Source organism: Schistocerca piceifrons, chromosome X, assembly GCF_021461385.2.
Source record: "Schistocerca piceifrons isolate TAMUIC-IGC-003096 chromosome X, iqSchPice1.1, whole genome shotgun sequence".
NCBI lineage: Eukaryota > Metazoa > Arthropoda > Insecta > Orthoptera > Acrididae > Schistocerca > Schistocerca piceifrons.
The window spans coordinates 947,851,410-947,876,907 of NC_060149.1; positions in this window are offsets into that span (position 1 = coordinate 947,851,410).

Here is a 25,498-nt window from a genome sequence, read left to right on the forward strand (position 1 = left end):
TTCATCGGAACCCATTACTGATCCCCTAGGAAACGATCAAAGCAAACCACAAACTATGAGAAGATGTACACTTCTTGTACTTAAGTCGGCACTGTGCGTTTTGTATTAAATCCCGACGCAATTTCTGTATTTCATGGTCAATGTGAAGCTCCAAGGGAAAGAGTAATTCTGCAGCAGTGTATCGGAATCTAATACTTATATCCCAGGGAAAGCTCAAAGCAAACCACAAACAATGAAAAGATGTACTCCTCCTTTACTTATGTCAGCATTGTGCCATTTTTATTAAATCCCGACGCAATATCTGTGTTTCATCGTCAATGAGAAAGTCCAAGGGATAGAGGAAAGCTGCTGTAGTGCATCGGAATCTAATACTTATCTCCCAGGAAAGGCAAAAGAAACCACAAGCAATGAGAAGATTAACTCCTCTTGAACTTTTGTCGGCATTGTGCCTTTTGTTTTAGATCCCGACGCAATTTCTGTGTTTCATCGTCATTGGGAAGGTCCAGGGGATAGAGTAAAGCTGCTGTAGTGCATCGGAATCGAATACTAATCTCCCCGGAAACGTTCAAAGCAAACCACACCAATGAGAAGATATACTCTTCTTGTACCTATATCGGCATTGTGCCGTTTGTACTAAATCCCGACGCAGTTTCTGTGTTTCATGGTCAATGTGAAAGTCCAAGGGATAGAGTTATGCTGCAGTAGTTCATCGGAATCTAATACTGATCCCCTAGGAAACGCTCAAAGCAAACCACAAACTATGAGAAGACTTACTCCTCTTGTACTTAAGTCGGCATTGTGCCTTTTGTATTAAATCCCGACGCAATTTCTGTTTTTCATCATCAATGTGAAGGTCCATGGTATACAGAAAATCTGCTGTAGTGCATCGGAATCAAATACAGTTCACCCAGGAAACCCGTCAAAACAAACCACAAACAATGAGAAGATTTACTCTTCTTGTACTTAAATTAGCATTGAGCTTTTTATATTAATTCCCAACGCTATTTCTGCGTTTCATCGTCAATGTGAAAGTCCAAGGGATAGAGTAAAGCTGCAGTAGTGCATCGGAAGCTAATACTGAACTCCCAGGATATCCTCAAAGCAAACCAGAAACAATGAGAAGATTTACTCTTCTTTTACTTAAGTTAGCATTGTGCTTTTTGTATTAAATCCCGACGCTATTTCTGTGTTTCACCGTAAATGTGAACGTCCAAGGGATAGAGTAAATCTGCAGTAGTGCTTCGCAATCTAATACTGAATTCCCAGGAAACGCTTAAAGCAAACCACAAACAATGAGAAGATTTACTCTTCTTGTACTTAAGTGGGCATTGTGAATTTTTATTAAATCCCGATGGTTTTACTGTGTTTCTTCGTCAATTTGGAGGTCCAAGGGATAGAGTAAAGCTGCTGTAGTGCATCGGAATCTAATACTGATCTCCCAGGAAACGCTCAAAGCAAAGCACAAACAATGAGAAGATTTTCTCTTCTTGTACTTATGTCGGCACTGTGTCTTTTGTATTGAATCCGACGATTTTACTGTGTTTCATCGTCTATGTGAAGATCAAAGAGATAGAGTAAAGCTGCAGTAGTGCATCGTTCTCTAATACTTATCTCCCAGGAAACGGTCAAAGCAAACCAGAAACATTGAGAAGATTTACTCTTCTTGTACTTAAGTCGGCATTGTGCCTTTTGTATAAAATCCCGACGCAATTTCAGTGGTTCATTGTCAATGTGACGGTCCAGGGGATAGAGTAAGCTGCAGTAGTGCATCCGAATCTAATAGTGATAACCTAGAAACGCTCAAAGCAAGCCACAAACAATGAGAGGATTTACTATTCTTGTACTTAAGTCGGCATTGCGCCTTTTGTATTAAATCCCGACGCAATTTCTGTGTTTCATCGTCATTGTTAAGTTCCAAGGGAAACAGTATTGCTGCAGTAGTACATCGGAATCTAATACGGATCCCCCAGGAAAGGATCAAAGCAAACCTCAAACAATGGGAAGATTTACTCTTCTTGTACTTATGTTGGCATTGTGCCTTTTGAATTAAATCCCGACGCAATTTCTGTATTTCATCGTCAATGTGAAGGTCCAAGGGATAGAGTAAAGCTGCCATAGTGTGTCAGAGTCTAATACTGATCCCCCAGGAAACGCTCAAAGCAAATCACAAACAATGAGAAGATTTTCATTTCCTGTACTTAAGTCGGCATTGTGCCTTTTGTATTAAATCCCGACGCAATTTCTGGCTTTTAACTTCAATGTGAAGGTCCAAGGGATAGGGTAAATCTCCTGTCATGCATCGGAATCTAATACTGATCTTCCAGGAAACGCTCAAAGCTAACCACAAACAATGAGAAGATTTACTCTTCTTGTACTTAAGTTGACATTGTGCCTTTTGCATTAAATCCTGACGCAATGTCTGTGTTTCATCGTCAATGTGAAGGTCCAACGGATTGAGTAAAGATTAAGTAGTGCATCGGAAACTAATACTGATCTCCCAGCAAAAGCCCAAAGCAAACCACAAACAATGAGATGATTTACTCTTCTTGTAATTAAATATGCATTGTGACTTTTGTACTAAATCCAGATGCAATTTCTGTGTTTCATCGTCAACGTGAACGTCCAAGGTATAGAGTAAAGCTGCAGTAGTGCATCGGAATCTTATACAGATCTGCCAGGAAACGCTCAAAGCAAACCGCAGACAATGAGAAGATTTTCTCTTCTTGTACTTAAGTCAACATTGTGCCTTTTGTATCAAATCCCGACGCAATTTCTATGTTTCATCGTCAATATGAAGTGCCAAGGTATGGAATTAAGCTGCAGTAGTGCATCGAAATCTAATACTGACCACTTAGGAAACGCTCAAAGCAAACCACGAACAATAAGAACATTTTCTGTTCTTATACTTTTGTCGGCATTGTGAATTTTGTATTAAATCCCGACGCATGTTCTGTGTTTCATAGTCAATGTGGAGGTCCAAGGGATAGAGTCATCATGCAGTAGTGCATCGGAATCTAATACTGATCTCCCAGAAAACGCCCAAAGCAAACCACAAACAATGAGAAGATTCACTCTTCTTGTACTGAAGTTGGCATTGTGCCTTTCGTATTAAATCCCGACGCAATTTCTGTGTTTCACCGACAATGTGAAGGTCCAAGGGATAGAAGAAAGCTGCAGAAGTGCATCAGAATCTAATACTGATCTCCAAGGAAACGCTCCAAGTATACCACGAACAATGAGAAGATTTACTCTTCTTGTACTTAAGTCGGCATTGTGGCTTTTTTATTAAATCCCGACGCAATTTCTGAGTTTCATCGTCAATGTGAAGGTCCATACGATAGAGTAATCATGCAGTAGTGCATCGGAATCTAATACTGATCTCCCATGAAACGCTCAAAGCAAACCACAAACAATGAGAAAATTTACTCTTCTTGTACTTAAGTCGGCATTGTGCTTCTTGTATTAAATCTCGACGCAATTTCTGTGTTTTATCGTCAATGTAAAGGTCCTAGGGATACAGTAAAGCTCCAGTAGTGCATCGGATACTAATACTGATCACCCAGGAAATGCTCAAAGCAAACCAGACACAATGGGAAGATTTACTCTTCTTGTACTTAAGTCGGCATTGTGCCTTTAGTATTAAATCCCGACGAAATATCTGTGTTTCATCGTCAATGGTAAGGTCCAAGGGATAGAGTAATGCTGCAGTAGTACTACGGAATCTAATACTGATCTCCCAGGAAACGCACAAGGCAAACCAGAGACAATGGGAAGATTTACTCTTCTTGTACTTAAGTCGGCATTGTGCCTTTGGTATTAAATCCCGACGAAATATCTGTGTTTCATCGTCTATGGGAAGGTCCAAGGGATAGAGTAAAGCTGCAGTAGTACTTCGGAATCTAATACTGATCTAGCAGGAAACGCTCAAGCCAAAACGCAAACAATGAGAAGATTTATTCTTCTTGTACTTAAGTCGGCATTGTGCCTTTTGAATAAATTCCCGACGCAATTTCTGTGTTTGTTCGTCAATGTGAAGGTCTAAGCGATAGAGTAAAGCTGCAGTAGTGCATCGGAATCTAATACTGATCTCCCAGGAAACGCTCAAAGTAAACCTGAAACAATGGGAAGATTTACTCTTCTTGTACTTAAGTCAGCATTATGCCATTTGTATTAAATCCTGCCGCAATTTCTGTGTATCATCGTCAATGTGAAGGTCCAAGTGGTAGAGTAAAGCAGCAGTATTGCGACGGAATCTAATACTGATCTCCCAGAAAACGCTCAAAGCAACCTCAAACGACAAGAAGATTTACACTTCTTACACTTAAGTCACAGTTGTGCCTTTGGTATTAAATCCCGACGCAATTTCTTTGTTTCATCGTCAATGTGAAGTTCCAAGGGATAGAGTAAAGCTGCATTAGTGCATCGGAAACTAACACTGATCTCCCAGGACACGCTCGAAACAAACCACAAACTATGAGAAGATTTACTCTTCTTGTACTTAAGTCGGCATTGTGCCTATTGTATTATGTCATAATCCAATATCTATGTTTCATCGTCAAAGTGAAGGTCCAAGGATAGAGTGAAGCTGCAGTAGTGTATCGGAATCTAACACTGATCTCCCAGGAAACGCTCAAAGCAAACCACAAACAATGAGAAGATTTACTCATCTTGTACTAAATGTCGGCATTGTGCCTTGTGTATTAAATACCAACGGAATTTCTGTGTTTCATCGTCAATGTGAAGGTCCATGGGATAGAGTAATGCTGCAGTAGTGAATCGGAATCTAATACTTATCTCCCAGGAAACGCTCAAACCAAACCACAAACAATGACAAGATTTATTCTTCTGGTACTTAAGTGGACATTGTGCCTTTGTATAAAATCCCGACGCAATTTCTGTGTTTCTTCGTCAATGTGAAAGTCTAAGCGATAGAGTAAAGCTGCAGTAGTGCACCGGAATCTAATACTAATCTCCAAGGAAACGCTCAAAGCAAACCACAAACAATGAGAAGATTTATTCTTCTTGTTCATAAGTCGGCATTGCGCCTTTTCTATTAAATCCCGACGCAATATCTGTGTTTCTTCGTCAATGTGAAGGTCCAAGGCGTAGAGTAAAGCTGCATTAGTGCATCGGAAACTAAAACTGATCCCAGGAAACGCTCATATCAAACCACAAACAATAAGAAGATATACTCTTCTTACACTTAAGTCGGCATTGTTCCGTTTGTCTAAAATCCCGACGCTATTACTGTGTTTCATCGTCAATGTGAAGTTCCAAGGGATACAGTAAAGCTACAGTAGTGCATCGGAAACTAATACTGAACTCCCAGAATCGCTCAAAGCAAACCACAAACAATGAGAAGATTTACTCGCCTAGTACTTACTTCGAGATTGTGGCTACTGTATTAAATCCCGACGCAATTTCTGTGCTTCGTCGTCAATGTGAAGTTCCAAGGGATAGGATAAAGCTGCAGTAGTGCATCGCAATCTAATACTGATCTCTTAGGACATGCTCAAAGCAAACCTCGAAGAATGAGAAGATTTACTCTTCTTGTACGTAAGTCGGCATTGTGCCTTTTGTATGAAATCCCGACGCAATTTCAGTGTTTCATCGACGATGTGTAGGTCCAAGGGATGGAGTAAAGCTGCAGAAGTGCATCGGAATCTAAAACTGATCTCCCAGGAAACGCTCAAAGCAAACCAAGGACAATGAAAAGATTTACTCTTCTTGTACTTAAGTCGGCATTGTGCCTTTTGTATTAAATCCCGACGCAATTTCTGTGTTTCATTGTCAATGTAAAGGTCCAAGGGATATAGTAAAGCTACAGTAGTGCATCGGAAACTAATACTGATCTCCCAGGAAACGCTCAAAGGAAACCACTAACAATGAGAATATTTTCTCTTCTTACACATAAGTCGGCATTGTGCCTTTTGTATTAAATCCCGAGGCAATTTCTTTGTTTCATCGTCAATGTGAAGTTCCAAGGGATAGAGTAAAATCTGCAGTAGTGCATCGGAATCTAATACTGATCTCTCAGGAAATGCTCAAAGCGAACCTCGAACAATGAGGAGATTTACTCTTCTTGTACTTAAATCGGCATCTCAGTTTCATCGTCAATGGGCAGGTCCAAGGGATAGAGTAAAGCTGCAGCAGCACGGCGTAATCTAATACTGATCTCCCAGGAAACGCTCAAAGCAAACAACAAACAATGAGAATATTTACTCTTCTTACACTTAAGTCGGCATTGTGCCTTTTGTATTAAATCCCGACGCAATTTCTGTGTTTCATTGTCAATGTAAAGGTCCAAAGGATATAGTAAAGCTACAGTAGTGCATCGGAGACAAATACTGATCTCCCAGGAAACCCTCAAAGCAAACCACTAACAATGAGAAGATTTACTCTCCTTGTATTTAAGTTGGCATTGCGAATTTTGTATTAAATCCCGTAGCAATATCTGTGTTTCGGCGTCAATGTGAAGGTCCTAGGGATACAGTAAAGATGCAGTAGTGCATCTAATTCTAATACTGATATCCCAGGAAACGCTCAAAACAAACCACAAACAATGAGAGGATTTACTCTTCTTGTACTTAAGTCGGCATTGTGCTTTTTTATTAAATCCCAAGGCAATATCTGTGTTTTACCGTCAATGTGAAGGTCCAAAGGATAGACTAAAGCTGCAGTAGTGCATCGGAAACTAATACTGATCTCGCAGGAAACGCTCAAAGCAAACCACAAGCAATGAGAAGATTTACTCTTCTTGTACATAAGTCGGCATTGTGCCTCTTGTATTAAATCCCGACGCAATTTCTATGTTTCATCGTCAATGTAAAGGTCCTAGGTATAGAGTAAATCTGCAGTAGTGCATCGGAATCTAATACTGATCTCCCAGAAACGCTCAAAGCAAACTAGAAACAATGGAAATATTTACTCTTCATGTACTTAAGTCGGCATTGTGCCTTTGGTATTAAATCCCGACGGAATATCTGTGTTTCATCGTCAATGGGAAGGTCCAGGGGATAGAGAAAAGCTGCCGTAGCACGGCGTAATCTAATACTGATCTCCTAGGAAACGCTCAAAGCAAACAACAAAGAATGAGAATATTTACTCTTCTTACACTTAAGTAGGCATTGTGATTTTTGTATTAAATCCCGACGCAATTTCTGTGTTTCATTGTCAATGTAAAGGTCTAAGGGATATGGTAAAGCTACAGTAGTGCATCGGAAACTAATACTGGTTTCCCAGGAAACGCTCAAAGCAAACCACTAACAATGAGAAGATTTACTCTCCTTGTATTTAAGTTGGCATTGCTAATTTTGAATTAAATCCCGTCGCAATATCTGTGTTTCAGCGTCAATGTGAAGGTCCAAGGGATACAGTAAAGATGCAGTAGTGCATCTGAATCTAATACTGATCTCACAGGAAAAGCCCAAACAAACCACAAACAATGAGAAGATATACTGTTCTTGTACTTAAGTCGGCTTTGTGCTTTTGCATTAAATCACAAGGCAATATCTGTGTCTCACCGTCAATGCGAAGGTCCAAGCGATAGAGTAAAGCTGCAGTAGTGCTTCGGATTTAATACTTATCTCCCAGGAAACACACAAATCAAACAACAAAGAATGAGAAGATTCACTCTTCTTGTACTTAAGTCGGCATTGTGCCTTTTGAATACAATCCCGACGCAATTTCTGTGTTTCTTCGTCAATGTGAAGGTCCAAGGGATAAAGCTGCAGTAGTGCATCGGAATCTAATATTGATCCCCCAGGAAACGATAAAACCAAACCACAAACAATGAGAACATATACTCTTCTTCTACTTAAGTTGGCATAGTGCCATTTGTATTAAAGCCCGGCACAATTTATGTGATTCATCGACAATGTGGAGGTCCAAGGGATAGGGTAAAGCTGCAGAAGTTCATCGGAATCTAATACTGATCTCCCAGGAAAAGCTCAAAGCAAACCACAACCAACAAGAAGATTTACACTTCTTACACTTAAGTCGGCATAGTGCCTTTTGTATTAAATCCCGACGCAATTTCTTTGTTTCATCGTCGATGTGAAGGTCCAAGGGATTAAGTAAAGCAGCAGAGGTGCATCGGAATCTAACACTGATCTCCCAGGAAACTCTCAAAGCAAACCACAAACTATGAGAAGATATACTCTTCTTACACTTAAGTCGGCATTGTGACTTTTGTATTAAATACCGACGGAATTACTGTGTTTCATCGTCAATGTGAAGGTCCAAGGGATAGAGTAAAGCTGCAGTCATGCATCGGAATAAAATACTTATCTCCCAGGAAACGCTCAAACCAAACCACAAACAATGAGAAGATTTACTCATCTTGTCCTTAAGTCGGCTTTGTGCTTTTGTATCTAATCCCGACGCAATTTCTGTGTTTCTTCGTCAATGTGAAGGTCCAAGGGATAGAGTAAAGCTGCAGTAGTGCATCGGAATCTAATACTGATCCCCCAATAAACGATAAAACCAAACCACAAACAATGAGATGACTTACTCTACTTGTACTTAAGTTGGCATAATGCCTTTTGTATTAAATCCGGCGCGATTTCTGTGTATCATCGTCAATGTGGAGGTCCAAGGGATAGAGTAAAGCTGCAGTAATGCATCGGAATCTAATACTAATCTCCCAGGAAACGCTCAAAGCAAACCGCAAACAATGAGATGATATACTCATCTTGCACTTAAGTCGGCGTTGTTCCTTCTGTATTAAGTCCCGACACAATTTCTGAGTTTCAACGTCACTTTGAAAGTCCATGGGATAAAGCTGCAGTAGTGCATCGGAATATAATACTGATCTCCCAATAAACGCTCAAAGCAAACTAGATACAATGAGATGATTTACTCTTCTTGTACTTAAGCCGGCATTGTGCCTTTTGTATTAAACCCCGACGCAATTTCTGTGTTTCATCGTCAATCTGAGGGTCCAAGGGATCGAGTAAAGCTGCAGTAGTCTGTCGGAACCAAATACCGATCTCCCAGGACACGCTCAAAGCAAACCACAATGAGAAGATTTACTCTTCTTGTACTTAAGTCGGCATTGCGCCTTTTGTATTAAATCCCGACGCTATTTCTGTGATTCATCGTCAAATTGAAGGTCCAAGTGATAGAGTAAAGCTGCTGTAGCGCATCGGAATCAAATACTAAACCCCAGGATACGCTGAAAGCATACCACAAACTATGAGAAGATTTACTCTTCTCGTACTTAAGTCAGCATTGTGCCTTTTGTATTATATCCCGACGCAATTTCCCTATTTCTTCCTCAATGTGAAGGTCAAAGGGATTGAGTAAAGCTGCAGTAGTGAATCGGAATCTCATACTTATCTCCCAGGAAACGCTCTAACCAAACCACAAACAATGAGAGGATTTACTCTGCTTGTACTTAAGTCGGCATTGTGCTTTTGTATTAAATCCCGACGCAATTTCTGTGCTCCATCGTCAATGTGTCGGTCCAAGGGATAGTGTTAAGATGCAGTAGTGCATCGGACTCTAATACTGATCTCCAAAGAAACGCTCAAAGCAAACCACAAACAATGTGAAGATTTACTCTTCTTGTACCTAAGTTGTCATTGTGCCTTTTGTATTAATTCCCACGCAATATCTGTGTTTCCTCGTTAATGTGAAGGTTAAATGGATAGAGTAAAGCTGCAGTAGTGCATCGTAATCTAATACTGATCGAACAGGAAACGCTCTAAGCAAACCACAAACAATAAGAAGATTGCGTTTCTTGTAGTTAAGTTGGCATTGTGCCTTTTGTATTAAATCCCGAAGCAAAATCTGTGTTTCATCGTCAATGTGAAGGTCCAAGGCATAGAGTAAAGCTGCAGTAGCGCAACGGAATGTAATACTGACCTCTTAATAAACGCTCAAAGCAAACCTGATTCAGTGAGATGATTTCCTCTTCTTGCACGTAAGTCGGCATTGTGCTTTGTATTAAATCCCGACGCAATTTGTGTGTGATCGTCAGTGTGCAGGTCCAAGGGATAGAGTATATCTGCAGTAGTTCATCGGAATTTAATACTGATCTCCCAGGAAACGCTCAAAGCAAACCTGAAACAATGAGAAGATTTACTCTTCTTGTACTTAAGTCTCCATTGTGCTTTTTGTGTTAAATCCAGACGCCATTTCTGTGTTTCATCGGCAATGTGGAAGTCCAAGGGATAGAGTAAAGCTGCAGTAGTACATCGGAACGTAATACTGATCCCCCAGGAAACTCTCAAAGCAAACCACAAACAATGAGGAGATTTACTCTTCTTGTACTTAAGTCGGCATTGTGCCTCTTGTATTAAACCCCGACGCAATTTCTGTGTTTCATCGTCAATCTGAAGGTCCAAGGGATAGAGTAAAGCTGCTGTAGTCTATCGGAACCTAATACCGATCTCCAAGGACAGGCTCAAAGCAAACCACAAACAATGAGAAGAATTACTCTTCTTGACTTAAGTCGGCATTGTGCCTTTTGCATTAAATGCCGACGCAAAAACTGTGTTTCATCGTCAATGTGAAGGACCAAGGAATACAGTGGGGCTGCAGTAGTCCGTCGGAATTTAATACTGATCACCCAGGAAACGCTCAATGCAAACCAGAAATAATGAGAAGATTTACTCATCTTGTCCTTAAGTCTGCATTGTGCCTTTTGTATTAAATCACTACGCCATTTCTTAATTCATCGCCAATTCGAACTTTCAAGGGATAGAGTAAAGCTGCAGTAGTTCTTCGGCATCTGTTACAGATCTCCCAGGAATCGCTCAAAGCAAACCACAAACAATGAGAAAAATTACTCTTCTTGCCTTAAGTCGGCATTGTGCCTTTTGCATTAAATGCCGACGCAAAAACTGTGTTTCATCGGCAATGTGAAGGGCCAAGAGATAAAGTAAAGCTGCAGCAATGCATCAGAATCTAATACTGATTTCCTGGGAAACGCTCAAACCAAACCTCTAACAATGAAAAGATTTACTCTTCTAGTACTTAGGTCGGCAGTGTGCATTTTTTTGTACTAAATCCCGACGCAATTTCTGTGTTTCATCTTCAAAGTAAAGGTCCAAGGGAAAGAGTAAAGCTGCAGTAGTGCATCGGAATCTAATACAGATCTCCCAGGATACGCTCAAAGCAAACCTGAAACAATGAGAGGTTTTACTCTTCTTGTACTTAAGTCGGCATTGTGCGCCTTATATTAAATCTCGATGCAATTTCTGTTTTTCATCGTTAATGTGAATGTCCAAGGGATAGAGTAAATCTGCGGTAGTGCATCGGAATCTAATACGGATCTCCCAGGAAACGCTCAAAGCAAACCACAAATAATGAGAAGTTTTACTCATCTTGTACTTAAATCGGCATTGTGCCTTTTGTATTAAATCCCGTCGCAATTTCTGTGTTTCATCGTCAATGAGAAGGTCCAAGGGATAGAGTAAAGCAGCAGTAGTGCATCGGAAAGTAGTACTTATCTCCCAGGAAACACTCGAAGCAAACCACAAACAATGAGAAGATTTCCTCTTCTTGTACTAAAGTCGGCATTGTGCCTTTTGTATTAAATCCCGTCGCAATTTCTGTGTTTCATCGTCAATGGGAAGGTCCAAGGGATAGAGTAAAACTGCAGCAGTGCATCGGAAACTAATAGTGTTTTCCCAGGAGACGCGCAAAGCAAACTACAAACTATGAGAGGATTTACTCTTCCTGTACTCAGGTCGGCATTGTGCCTTTTGTATTAAATCCCGACGCAATTTCTGTCTTTCATCGTCAATGCGAAGGTCCAAGGGATAGAGTAAAGCTGCAGTAGCGCATCGGAATCTAATATTGATCTCCCAGGAAACGCTAAAAGCAAGCCACAAACAAAGAGAAGACTTACTCTTCTTGTACTTAAGCCGGCATTGTGACTTTTGTATTAAATCCCGACGCAATTTCTGTGGTTCATCGTCAATGTGAAGGTACAAGGATTAGAGGTAAATCTGCAGTAGTGCATCGGAATCTAAGACTTATCTCCCAGGAAACACTCGAAGCAAACCACTCTTCTTGCACTTCTTGTACTAAAGTCGGCATTGTGCCTTTTTTATTAAATCCCGTCGCAATTTCTGTGTTTCATCGTCAATGGGAAGGTCCAAGAGATAGAGTAAAACTGCAGAAGTGCATCGGAAACTAATAGTGTTTTCCCGGGAGACGCGCAAAGCAAACTACAAACAATGAGAAGATTTACCCTTCTTGCACTTAGGTTGGCATTGTGCCATTTGTATTAAATCCCGACGCACTTTCTGTGTTTCTTCGTCAATGTGAAGGTCCAAGGGATACAGTAGGGCTGCAGTAGTCCATCGGAATTTAATACTGATCACCCAGGAAACGCTCAAAGCAAACCAGAAATTATGAGAAGATTTACTCATCCTGTACTTAAGTCGGCATTACGCGTTTTGTGTTTGTGTTTCATCGTCAATGTGAAGGTCCAATGGATAGTGTAAAGCTGCAGTAGTGCATCGGAATCTAATACTGATCTCCCAGGAAACGCTCAAAGCAAACCAGAAACAATGAGAAGTTTTACCCTTCTTGTACTTAAGTCGGCATTGTGCCTTTTGTATTAAATCCAGACGCAAATTCAGTATTTCATCGTCAATGTGAAGGTCCAAGGGATAGAGTAAAGCTGCATTAGTGCATCTGAATCTAATGCTTATCGCCCAGGAACACACAAACCAAACCACAAACAATGAGAAGATTTACTCTTTTTCTACTTAAGTCGGCATTATACATTTTGTATTACATTCCGACGCAATTTCTGTGCTTCATCGTCAATGTGAACGGTCCAAGGGATAGAGTAAAGCTGCAGTAACGCTTCGTAATCTAGTACTGAACTCCCAGGAAAAGCTATACGCAAACCAGAAACAATGACAAGATTTACCCTTCTTGTTCTTAAGTCGGCATTGTGCCCTGTTGTAATAAATTCCGACGCAATTTCTGTGTTTCATCGTCAATGTGCAGGTCCTAGCGATAGAGATTATCTGCATTTGTGAATCGGAATCTAATACTAATCTCTCAGGAAACGCTCTAAGCAAACCACAAACAATGAGAAGATTTACCCTTCTTGTACTTAAGTCGGCATTGTGCCTTTTGTATTAAATGCCGACGCAAAATCTGTGTTTCATCGTCAATGTGAAGGTCCTAGCGATAAAGTTAAGCTGCAGTAGTGCATCGGAATCTAATACTGATTTCCCGGGAAACGCTCAAACCAAACCACAAACAATGAGAAGATTTACTCTTCTAGTACTTAGGTCGGCAGTATGCATTTTTTTGTATTAAATCCCGACGCAATTTCTGTGATTCATCGTCAAAGTGAAGGTCCAAGGGAAAGAGTAAAGCTGCAGTAGTGCGTCGGAATCTAATACTGATCTCGCAGGAAACGCTCAAAGCAAACCAGAAACAATGAGAAGTTTTACTCTTCTTGTACTTAAGTCGGCATTGTGCGCATTACATTAAATCTCGATGCAATTTCTGTTTTCCATCGTCAATGTGAATGTCCAAGGGATAGAGAAAATCTGCGGTAGTGCACCGGAATCTAGTACTGATCTCCCAGGAATCACTCAAAGCAAAACACAAACTATGAGAAGATATACTCTTCCAGTACTTAAGTCGGCATTGTGCCTTTTGTATAAAATCACGACGCTATTTCTTGTTTCATTGTCAATTCGAACGTTCAAATGATAGAGTAAAGCTGCAGTAGCACATCGGCATCTAATACTGATCGCCCAGGAAATGCTCAAAGCAAACCACAAACAATGAGAAGATTTACTCTTTTAGTACTTAGGTCGGCAGTGTGCCTTTTTTTGTATTAAATCCCGACGCAACTTCTGTGTTTCATCGTCAATGAGGAGGTCCTAGTAATAGAGTAAAGCCACAGAAGTGCCTCGGAATCATATACTGATCAGCCAGGAAACTCTCCAAGCTAACCATAAACGTCAAGAAGCTTTACTCTTCTTGTACTTAAGTCGGCTTTGTGCCTTTTGTATTAAATCCCGACGCACTTTCTGTGCTTCATCGTCAATGTGAAGGTCCAAGGGATACAGTAGGACTCCAGTAGTCCATCGGAATTTAATACTGATCACCCAGGAAACGCTCAAAGCAAACCAGAATTAATGAGAAGATTGACTCATCTTGTACTTATGTCGGCATTACTCCTTTTGTGTTAAATCCCGTCGCAAAATCTGTGTTTCATCGTCAATGTGAAGGTCCAAGGCATAGAGTAAAGCTGCAGTAGTGCTTCGGAATCTAATACTGATCTCCCAGGAAACGCTCGAGGCAAACCACAAACAATGAGAAGCTTAACTCTTCTTGAACTTAAGTCGGCATATTGCCATTTGTATTAAATCCCTACGCCAAATCTGTGTTTCATCGTCAATGTGAAGGTCCAAGAAATAGAGTAAAGCAACAGTAGTGCATCGGAATCTAAAACTGATCTCCCAGGAAACGCTCCAAACCACTAATAATGAGAAGATTTACTCTACCCGTACTAAAGTCGGCATTGTCACTTTTGTATTAAATCCCGACGAAATTTCTGTGCTTCATCGTCAATGTGAAGGTCCAAGGGATAGTGTAAAGCTGCAGAAGTGCATCGGAATCTAATACTGATCTCCCAGGAAACGCTCAAAGCAAACCAGAAACAATGAGAAAATTTACCCTTCTAGTACTTAAGTCGGCATTGTGCCTTTTGTATTATATCCAGACACAAATTCAGTGTTTCATCGTCAATGTGAAGGTCCAAGGGATAGAGTAGAGCTGCAATAGTGGATCTTAATCTAATGCTTAACGCCCAGGAACGCTCAAACCAAACCACAAACAATGAGAAGATTTACTCCTTTTGTACTTAAGTCGGCATTGTACATTTTGTATTAAATCCCGACGCAGTTTCTGTGCTTCATCGTCAATGTAAAGTGTCCAAGGGATAGAGTAAAGCTGCAGTAACGCTTCGTAATCTAGTAATGAACTACCAGGAAAAGCTATTCGCAAACCAGAAACAATGTGAAGATTTAACCTTCTTGTTCTTAAGTCGGCATTGTGCCTTTTGTATTAAAACCCGACACAATTTCTGTGTTTCATCGTCAATGGGAAGGTCCAAGAGATAGAGTAAAGCTGCATTAGAGCATCGGAATGTAATTCTGATCACCCAGGAAACGCTCCAAACAAACCAGAAACAATGAGAAGACTTACTCTTCTGGTACTTCAGTCGGCATTGTGCATTTTGTTTTAAATCTGGACGCAATTTCTGTGTTTCATCGACAATGTGAAGGTCCAAGGGATTGAGTAAGGCTGCAGTAGTGCATCGGAATCTAATACTGATCTGCCAGGAAACGCTCCAAGCAAACCAGAAACAATGAGAATATTTACTCTTCTGGTATTTAAGTCGGCATTGTGCCGTTTTGTATTAAATTCCGACGCAATTTCTGTGTTTCATCGTCAATGTGCAGGTCCTAGCGATAGAGATTATCTGCATTTGTGCATCGCAATCTAATACTGATCTCTCAGGAAACGCTCTAAGCAAACCACAAACAATGAGAAGATTTACCCTTCTTGTACTTAAGTCGGCATTGTGCCTTTTGTATTAAATGCCGACGCAAAATCTGTGTTTCATCGCCAATGTGAAGGTCCTAGCGATAAAGTTAAGCTGCAGTAGAGCACCGGAATGTAATTCTGATCACCCAGGAAACGCTCCAAGCAAACCAGAAACAATGAGAAGACTTACTCTTCTGGTACTTAAGTCGGCATTGTGCATTTTGTATTAAATCTGGACGCAATTTCTGTGTTTCATCGACAATGTGAAGGTCCAAGGGATAGAGTAGAGCTGCAGTAGTGCATCGGAAACTAGTACTTATCTCCCAGGAAACGCTCGAAGCAAATCACAAACAATGAGAAATTTACTCTTCTTGCACTTAAGTTGGCATTGTGCCTTTTGGATTAAATCCCGACGTAATTTTTGTGTTTCATCGTCAATGGGAAGGTCCAAGGGATAGAGTAAAGCTGCAGTAGCGCATCGGAATCTAATATTGATCTCCCTGGAAACGCTCAAAGCAAACCACAAACAATGAGAAGACTTACTCTTCTTGTACTTAAGCCGGCATTGTGTCTTTTGTATTAAATCCCGACGCAATTTCTGTGGTTCATCGTCAATGTGGAGGTACAAGGGATAGAAGCATATCTGCAGTAGTGCATCGGAATCTAAGACATATCTCCCTGGAAACGCTCCAAGCAAACCACAAACAAAGAGAAGCTTTTCTCGTCTCTTACTTAGGTCGGCATTGTGCATGTTGTATTATATACCGACGCCATTTCTGTGTTTCGTCGTCAACTTGAAGGTCCAAGGGATAGAGTAAAGCTGCAGTAGTGCATCGGATCTAATACTGATCTCCTAGGATACGCTCAAAGCAAACCACAAGCAATGAGAAGATTAACTCCTCTTGTCCTTAAGTCTGCATTGTGCCTTTTGTATTAAATCACGACGCTATTTCTTAATTTATCGTCAAGTCGATCGTCCAAGGGAAAGAGTAAAGCTGCAGTAGTGCTTCGGCATCTGATACAGATCTCCCAGGAAACGCTCAAAGCAAACCACAAACAATGAGAAGAATTACTCTTCTTGCACTTAAGTCGGCATTGTGCCTTTTGTATTAAATCCCGTCGCAATTTCTGTGTTTCATCGTCAATGAGAAAGCCCAAGGGATAGAGTAAAGCTGCAGTAGTGCATCGGAAACTAGTACTTATCTCCTAGGAAACACTCAAAGCAAACCACAAACAATGAGAAGAATTACTCTTCTTGCACTTAAGTCGGCATTGTGCCTTTTGTATTAAATCCCGACGCAATTTCTGTGTTTCACAGTCAATGGGAAGGTCCAAGGGATAGAGTAAAACTGCAGTAGTGCATCGGAAACTAATAGTGGTTTCCCAGGAGACGCTCAAAGCAAACCACAAACTATGAGAAGATTTACTCTTCCTGTATTCAGATCGGCATTGTGCTTTTTGTATTAAATCCCGACGCAATTTCTGTCTTTCATCGTCAATGCGAAGGTCCAAGGGATAGAGTAAAGCTGCAGTAGCGCAACGGAATCTAATATTGATCTTCCAGGAAACGCTCAAATCAAGCCACAAACAATTAGAAGACTTACTCTTCTTGTACTTATGCCGGCATTGTGACTTTAGTATTAAACCCCGACGCAATTTCTGTGGTTCATCCTCAATGTGTAGGTACAAGGCATTGAGGTAAATCTGCAGTAGTGCATCGGAATCTAAGACTTATCTCCCAGGAAACGCTCCAAGCAAACCACAAACTATGAGAAGCTTTACTCTTCTCGTACTTAAGTCGGCAATGTGCATGTTGTATTAAATACCGACACCATTTCTGTGTTTCGTCGTCAACTTGAAGGTCCAAGGGATAGAGTAAAGCTGCAGTAGTGCATCGGAATCTAATACTTATCTCCAAGGAAACGATGAAAACAAACCAGAAACAATAAGAAGATTTTCTCTTCTTGTACTTAAGTCTCCATTGCGCCTTTTGCATTAAATCCTGACGCTAATTCTGTGTTTCATCGTCAATGGGAAGGTCCAAGGGATATGGTAAAGCTGCAATATTGCATCGGAATGTAGTACTGATCTCAGAGGAATCCCTCAAAGTAAAACACAAACAATGAGAGGATATACTCTTCCAGTACTTAAGTCGGCATTGTGCCTTTTGTATTAAATCACGACGCTATTTCTTGTTACATCGTCAATTTGAACGTTCAAGGGATAGAGTAAAGCTGCAGTAGTCCATCGGCATCTAATACTGATCGCCCAGGAAATGCTCAAAGCAAACCACAAACAATGAGAAGATTTACTCTTCTAGTACTTAGGTCGGCAGTGTGCCTTTTTTTGTATTTAATCCCGACGCATTTTCTGTGTTTCATCGTCAATGGGAAGGTCCAAGGGATAGAGTAAAGATGCAGTAGTTCATCGGAATCTAATCCTGATCTCCCAATAATTGCTCTAAGCAAGCCACAAACAATGAGAAGATTTACTCTTCTTGTACTTCTGTCGGCGTTGTGCTTTTGTATCACAACCCGACGCAATTTCTGTCATTCATCGTCAATGTGAAGATCCAAGGGATACAGTAAAGCTGCAGTAGTGCATCGGATCTAATACTGATCTCCTAGGATACGCTCAAAGCAAACCACAAGCAATGAGAAGATTAACTCCTCTTGTCCTTAAGTCTGCATTGTGCCTTTTGTATTAAATCACGACGCTATTTCTTAATTTATCGTCAAGTCGATCGTCCAAGGGAAAGAGTAAAGCTGCAGTAGTGCTTCGGCATCTGATACAGATCTCCCAGGAAACGCTCAAAGCAAACCACAAACAATGAGAGGAATTACTCTTCTTGCACTTAAGTCGGCATTGTGCCTTTTGTATTAAATCCCGACGCAATTTCTGTGTTTCACAGTCAATGGGAAGGTCCAAGGGATAGAGTAAAACTGCAGTAGTGCATCGGAAACTAATAGTGGTTTCCCAGGAGACGCTCAAAGCAAACCACAAACTATGAGAAGATTTACTCTTCCTGTACTCAGATCGGCATTGTGCTTTTTGTATTAAATCCCGACGCAATTTCTGTCTTTCATCGTCAATGCGAAGGTCCAAGGGATAGAGTAAAGCTGCAGTAGCGCAACGGAATCTAATATTGATCTTCCAGGAAACGCTCAAATCAAGCCACAAACAATGAGAAGACTTACTCTTCTTGTGCTTATGCCGGCATTGTGACTTTAGTATTAAACCCCGACGCAATTTCTGTGGTTCATCCTCAATGTGTAGGTACAAGGCATAGAGGTAAATCTGCAGTAGTGCATCGGAATCTAAGACTTATCTCCCAGGAAACGCTCCAAGCAAACCACAAACTATGAGAAGCTTTACTCTTCTCGTACTTAAGTCGGCAATGTGCATGTTGTATTAAATACCGACACCATTTCTGTGTTTCATCGCCAATTTGAAGGTCCAAGGTATAGAGTAAAACTGCAGTAGTGCTTCGGAAACTAATAGTGTTTTCCCAGGAGACGCTCAAAGCAAACCACAAACAATGAGAAGATTTACTCTTCTTGCACTTAGGTCGGCATTGTGCCATTTGTTTTAAATCCCGACGCAATTTCAGTGTTTCATCGGCAATGTGAATGTCCAGGGGATAGAGTAAAGCTGCAGTAGTGCATCTGAATCTAATACTTATCTCCAAGGAAACGACCAAAGCAAACCTGAAACAATAAGAAGATTTTCTCATTTTGTACTTAAGTCTGCATTGTGCCTTTTGTATTAAATCCCGACGCTAATTCTGTGTTTCGTCATCAATGAGAAGGTCCAAGGGATATAGTAAAGCTGCAGTATTGCATCGGAATCTAGTACTGATCTCCCAGGAATCACCCAAAGCAAAACACAAACAATGAGAAGATATACTCTTCCGGTACTTAAATCGGCATTGTGCCTTTTGTATTAAATCACGACGCTATTACTTGTTTCATCGTCAAATCGAACGTTCAAGGGATAGAGTAAAGCTGCAGTAGTGCATCGGAATCTAATAATCATCTCCAGGAAACGCTCACGGCAAACCACAAACAATAGAAAGATTTAGTCTTCTTGCACTTAAGTCGGGTTTGTGTCTTTCGTATTAGATCCCGTCGCAATTTCTGTGGTTCATCGTCAATGTGAAGGTCCAAGGGAAAGAGAAAAGCTGCATTAGTGCATCGGAATATAATACTTATTTCCCAGGAGTCGCTCAAGGCAAATTACGAACAATGAAAAGATTTACTCTTCTTGTACTTAGGTCTGCATTGTGCCTTTTGTATTAAATCCCGACGCTAATTCTGTGTTTCATCGACAAGGTGAAGGGCCAGGGGATAGAGTAATGCTGCAGTAGTGTATCGGAATCTAATACTGATCGCCCAGGAAACGCTCAAAGCAAAACCAGAAACAATGATAAGATTTTCTCTTCTGGTACTTAAGTCGGAATTGTGCCTTTTGTATTAAATCTCGACGCAATATCTGTGATTCATCGTCAATGTCAACTTCCAAGGGATAGAATAAAGATGCAGTAGTGCAACGGACTCTGATACTGATCTCCAAAGAAACGCTCAAAGCAAATCAGAAACAATGGGAAGATTTACTCTTCTTGCACTTAAGTCGTCATTATGCCATTTGTATAAAATCCCGACGCAATTTCTGTGCTTCATCGTCAGTGTGAAGGGTCCAAGGGATAGAGTATAGCTGTGGTAACGCTCCGTAATCTAGTACTGAACTCCCAGGAAAAGCTGTACGCAAACCAGAAACAATGAGAAGATTTACCCTTCTAGTTCTTAAGTCGGCATTGGGCCCTGTTGTATTCAATCCCGACGCAATTTCTGTGTTTCATCGTCAATGTGCATGACCGAGCGATAGAGATAATCTGCATTTGTACATCGGAATCTAATACTGATCTCTCAGGTAACGCTGTAATCAAGCCACAAACAATGAGAAGGTTTACTCTTCTTGTACTTAGGTCGTAATTGTGCCTTTTGTACTAAATCCCTACACAATTTCTGTGTTTCATCGTCAATAAGAAGGTCCAAGAGATAGAGTATAGCTGCAGTAGAGCATCGGAATCTAATACTGATCTCCCAGGAAACGCTCCAAGCAAACCAGAAACAATGACAAGATTTACTCTTCTGGTACTTAAGTCGGGATTGTGCCTTTTGTATTAAATCTGGACGCAATTTCTGTGTTTCATCGACATTGTGAAGGTCCATGGGATAGAGTAAAGCTGCAGTGGTGCATCGGAATCTAATACTGATCTCCCAGGAAACGCTCCAAGCAAATCAGAAGCAATGAGAATACTTACTCTTCTGGTATTTAAGTCGGCATTGTGCCTTCTGTATTAAATCTCGGTGCAATCTCTGTGTTTCATCGACAATGTGAAGCTCCAAGGGATAGAGTAAAGCTGCAGTAGTGCATCGGAATCTAATACTTATCTCCCAGGAATCGCTCAAAGCAAACCACAAACAATGAGATGATTTGCCTTTCTTGTACTTATGTCGGCATTGTGGCTTTTATATTAAATCCCAACGCAATTTCTGTGTTTCATCGTCAATGTGCTGCTATAAGGCTTAGAGTAAATCTGAAGTTTAATCGGAATGTAATACTGATCTCCCAGGAAACGCCCAAAGCAAACCACAAACAATGAGAAGATTTACTTTTCTTGTACTTAAGCCCGTCTTGTGCCTTTTGTATTAAATCCCGACCCAATTTCTGTGTTTCATCGTCAATGTGAAGGTCCAGGGGATAAAGTAAAGCTGCTGTTGAGCATCGGAATCTAATACTGATCTCCCAGCAAACGCTCAAAGCAAACCAGATACAATGACATGATTTACTCTTCTTGTACTGATGTCGGCATTGTTCTTTTGTATTAAATCCCGGCGCAATTTCTGTGTGTCATCGTCAATGAGATGGTCCAAGGGATAGAGTAATGTTGCAGTAGTGTATCGGAATCTAGTACTGATCTGCCAGGAAACGCCCAAAAGAAACCACAGAAAATGTGGAGATTTACTCTTCTTGTGCTTAAGTCCGCATCGTGCCTTTGTGTTAAGTCCCGACGCAATTTCTGTGTTTCATCGTCAATGTGAATGTCCAAGCGATAGAGTAAATCTGCAGTAGTGCATCTTAATTTAGTAGTGAACTCCCAGGAAACGCACAAAACAAACCTGAAACAATGAGAAGATTTACTCACCTTGTACTTAAGTCGGCATTGTGCCTTTTGTGTTAAATCCCGACGCAATTTCTGTGTTTCATCGTCAATGTGAAGGTCCAAGGGATTGAGTAAAGATGCAGTAGTGCATCGGACTCTAATACTGATCTCCAAAGAAACGCTCAAAGCAAACCAGAAACAATGAGAAGATTTACTCTTCTTGTACTTAAGTCGTCATTGTGCCTTTTGTATTAAATCCCGACGCAATTTCTGTGTTTCATCGTCAATGTGGAGGTCCAAGGGATAGAGTAAAGCTGCAGTAGTGCATCAGAATCTAGTACTGAACTCCCTGGAAAAGCTCAAAGCGAACCAGAAACAATGAGAAGATTTCCTCTTCTTGTACCTAAGTCGACCTTGTGCCCTTTTGTTTTAAATCACGACGCAATATCTGTGTTTCATCGTCAATGTGCAGGTCCAAGGGATAGAGTTAATCTGCAGTAGTGCATCGAAATCTAATACTGATCTCCCAGGAAACGCCCAAAGCAAACCTCGAACAATGAGAAGATTTACTTTTCTTGTACTTAAGTCGGCATTGCGCATTTTGTATTAAATCCCGACGCTATTTCTGTGTTTCATCGTCAATTTGATGGTCCAGGTGATAGAGTGAAGCTGCAGTAGTGCATCGGAATCTAATACTGATCTTCTAGGAAACACTTATAGGAAACCACAAAGTATTAGCATAATTACTCTTCCCGTACTTAAGTCGGCATTGTGCCTTTTGCATTAAATTACGATGCAATATCTGTGTATCATCATTAATGTGAAAGTCCAAGGGATAGAGTATAGCTGCAGTAGTGCATCGGCATCTAATACTGATCCCCCAGGAAACGCTCAAAGCAAACCACAAACAATGAGAAGATTTACCCTTCTTGTACCTAAGTCGGCATTGTGCCTTTTGTATTACATCGAGACGCAATATCTGTGTTTCATCGTCAATGTGAAGGTCCACGGGGTAGAGTAAAGAAGCAGTAGTGCATCGGATTCTAATACTGATCCCCCCAGGAAACACTCAAAGCAAACCACAAACAATGAGGAGATTTACTCTTCTTGTACTTACGTCGGCATTGTGCCTCTTGTATTAAACCCCGACGCAATTTCTGTGTTTCATCGTCAATCTGAAGGTCCAAGGGATAGAGTAAAGCTGCAGTAGCCTATCGGAACCTAATACCGATCTCCCAGGACACGCTCAAAGCAAACCACAAACAATGAGAAGATTTACTCTTCTTGTACTTAAGTCGGCATTGTGCCTTTGTATTAAATTCGGACGCAATTTCTGTGTTTCGTCGTCAATGTGAACGTTAAAGAGATAGAGGAAAGCTGCAGTAGTGCATCGGAATGTAATACTGATCTCCCAGGAAACGGTAAAAGGAAACCACAAACAATGAGAAGATTTACTCTTCTTGTACTTCAGTCAGCCATGTGCATTTTGTATTATATCCCGACGCAATTTCCGTGTTTCATCCGCAATGTGAAGGTCCAAGGGATTGAGTAAAGCTGCAGTAGTGCATCAGAATCTAATACTTATCTCCCAGGAAACGCTTAAACCAAACCAGAAACAATGTGATGATTTACCCATCTTGTACTTACGTTGGCATTGTGCCTTTTGTATTAAATCCCGACACAATTTCTATGTGTTATCGTCAATGAGATGTTCCAAGGGATAGAGTAAAGCTGCAGTAGTGTATCGGAATCTTGTACTGATCTCCCAGGAACCTCTCAAAGCAACCCACAAACTATGAAAAGATTTACTCTTCTTGTACTTAAGCCAGCATTGTGCCTTTTGTGTTAAACCCCGACGCAATTTCTGTTTTTCGTCGTCAGTGTGAAGGTTAAATGGATAGAGTAAAGCTGCAGTAGTGCATCGTAATCCAATACTGATCGAACAGGAAACGCTCTAAGCAAACCAGAAACAATGAGAAGAAATACTCTTCTGGTACAGTAGTCGGCATTGTAACTTTTGTATTAAATCCCGAAGCAATTTATGGATTTCAATGTCAATGTGAAGGTCCAAGGGATAGAGTAAAGCTGCAGTAGTGCATCGGAATCTAATACTGATCTCCCAGGAAACGCTCAAAGCAAATCAAGAACTATGAGAAGATTTACTCTTCTTGTACTTAAATCGGCATTGTGCCTTTTGTATAAAATTTCGACGCAAGTTCTGTGTTTCATCGTCAATGTGCAGGGCCAAGGGATTGAGTTAATCTGCAGTAGTGCATCGGAATGTAATACTGATCTCCCAGGAAACGCTTAAAGCAAACCACAAACGATGAGAAAATTTACTCTTCTTGTACTTAAGTCTGCATTGTGCCTTTTGTATTAATTCACGAACCTACCTCAGTGTTTCATCGTGAAATTGATAGTCCAAGTGTCAGAGCAAAGCTGCAGTAGCGCATCGGAATCTAATACTGATCTCCCAGGATACGCTCAAAGCAAGCCTCAAACAATGAGAAGATTTTCTCTTCTCGTACTTCAGTCAGCATTGTGCCTTTTGTACTATAGCCCGACGCAATTTCCGTGTTTCAACCTCAATGTGAAGGTCCAAGGGATAGAGTAAAGCTGCATTAGTACATCGGAATCTAATACTGATCCCCCAGGAAACTCTGAAAGCAAATCACAAACAATGAGAAGATTTCCTCTTCTTGTACTTAAGTCGGCATAGTGCCTCTTGTATTAAACCCCGACGCAATTTCTGTGTTTCATCGTCAATGTGAAGGTTCAAAGGATAGAGTAAAGCTGCAGTAGTGCATTGGATTCTAATTCGGATCTGCCAGGAAATGCTCAAAGCAAACCAGAAACGATGTGATGATTTATTCTTCTTGTACTTAAGTCGGCATTGTGCCTTTGGTATTAAATTCCGACGCAAAATCTGTGTTCCATCGTCAATGTGAACGTCCAAGTGATAGAGTAAAGCTACAGTAGTGCATCGGAATCTATTACTGATCCCCCAGGAAACGCTCAAACATACCAGAAACAATGTGATGATTTACTCTTCTTGTACTTAAGTCCGCATTGTGCATTTTGTAATAAATCCCGACGCAATTTCTGTGTTTCATCGTCAATGTGTAGGGCCAAGGGATAGAATTGAGCTGCAGTAGTGCATCGGAATCTAATACTGATCACCCAGGTAACGCTCAAAGCAAACCACAAACAATGAGAAGATACACTCTTCTAGTACTTTGTTCGGCATTGTGCTTTTTGTATTAAATCACGACGCAATTTCTGTGTTTCATCGTCAATGTGATGGCCCAAGGGATAGAGTAAAGCTGCAGTAGTGCATCGGAATCTAATACTGATCTCCTAATAAACTCTCAAAGCAAACTAGATACAATGAGATGATTTACTCTTCTTGTACTTAAGCCGGCATTGTGCCTTTTGCACTAAACCCCGACGCAATTTCTGTGTTTCATCGTCAATCTGAAGGTCCATAGGATTGAGTAAAGCTGCAGTAGTCTGTCGGAACCTAATACCGATCTCCCAGGACACGCTCAAAGCAAACCACAATGAGAAGATTTACTCTTCTTGTACTTAAGGCGGCATTGTGCCTTTGTTTTAAATTTCGACGCATATTCTGTGTTTCATCGTCAATGTGAAGGTTAAAGGGATAGGGTAAAGCTGCAGTAGTGCATCGGAATTTAATAGTGATCTCCCAGGAAACGCTCAAAGCGAACCAGAAACCATGAGAAGATTTACTCTTCTTGTACCTAAGTCGGCTTTGTGCCTTTTGGATAAATCCCG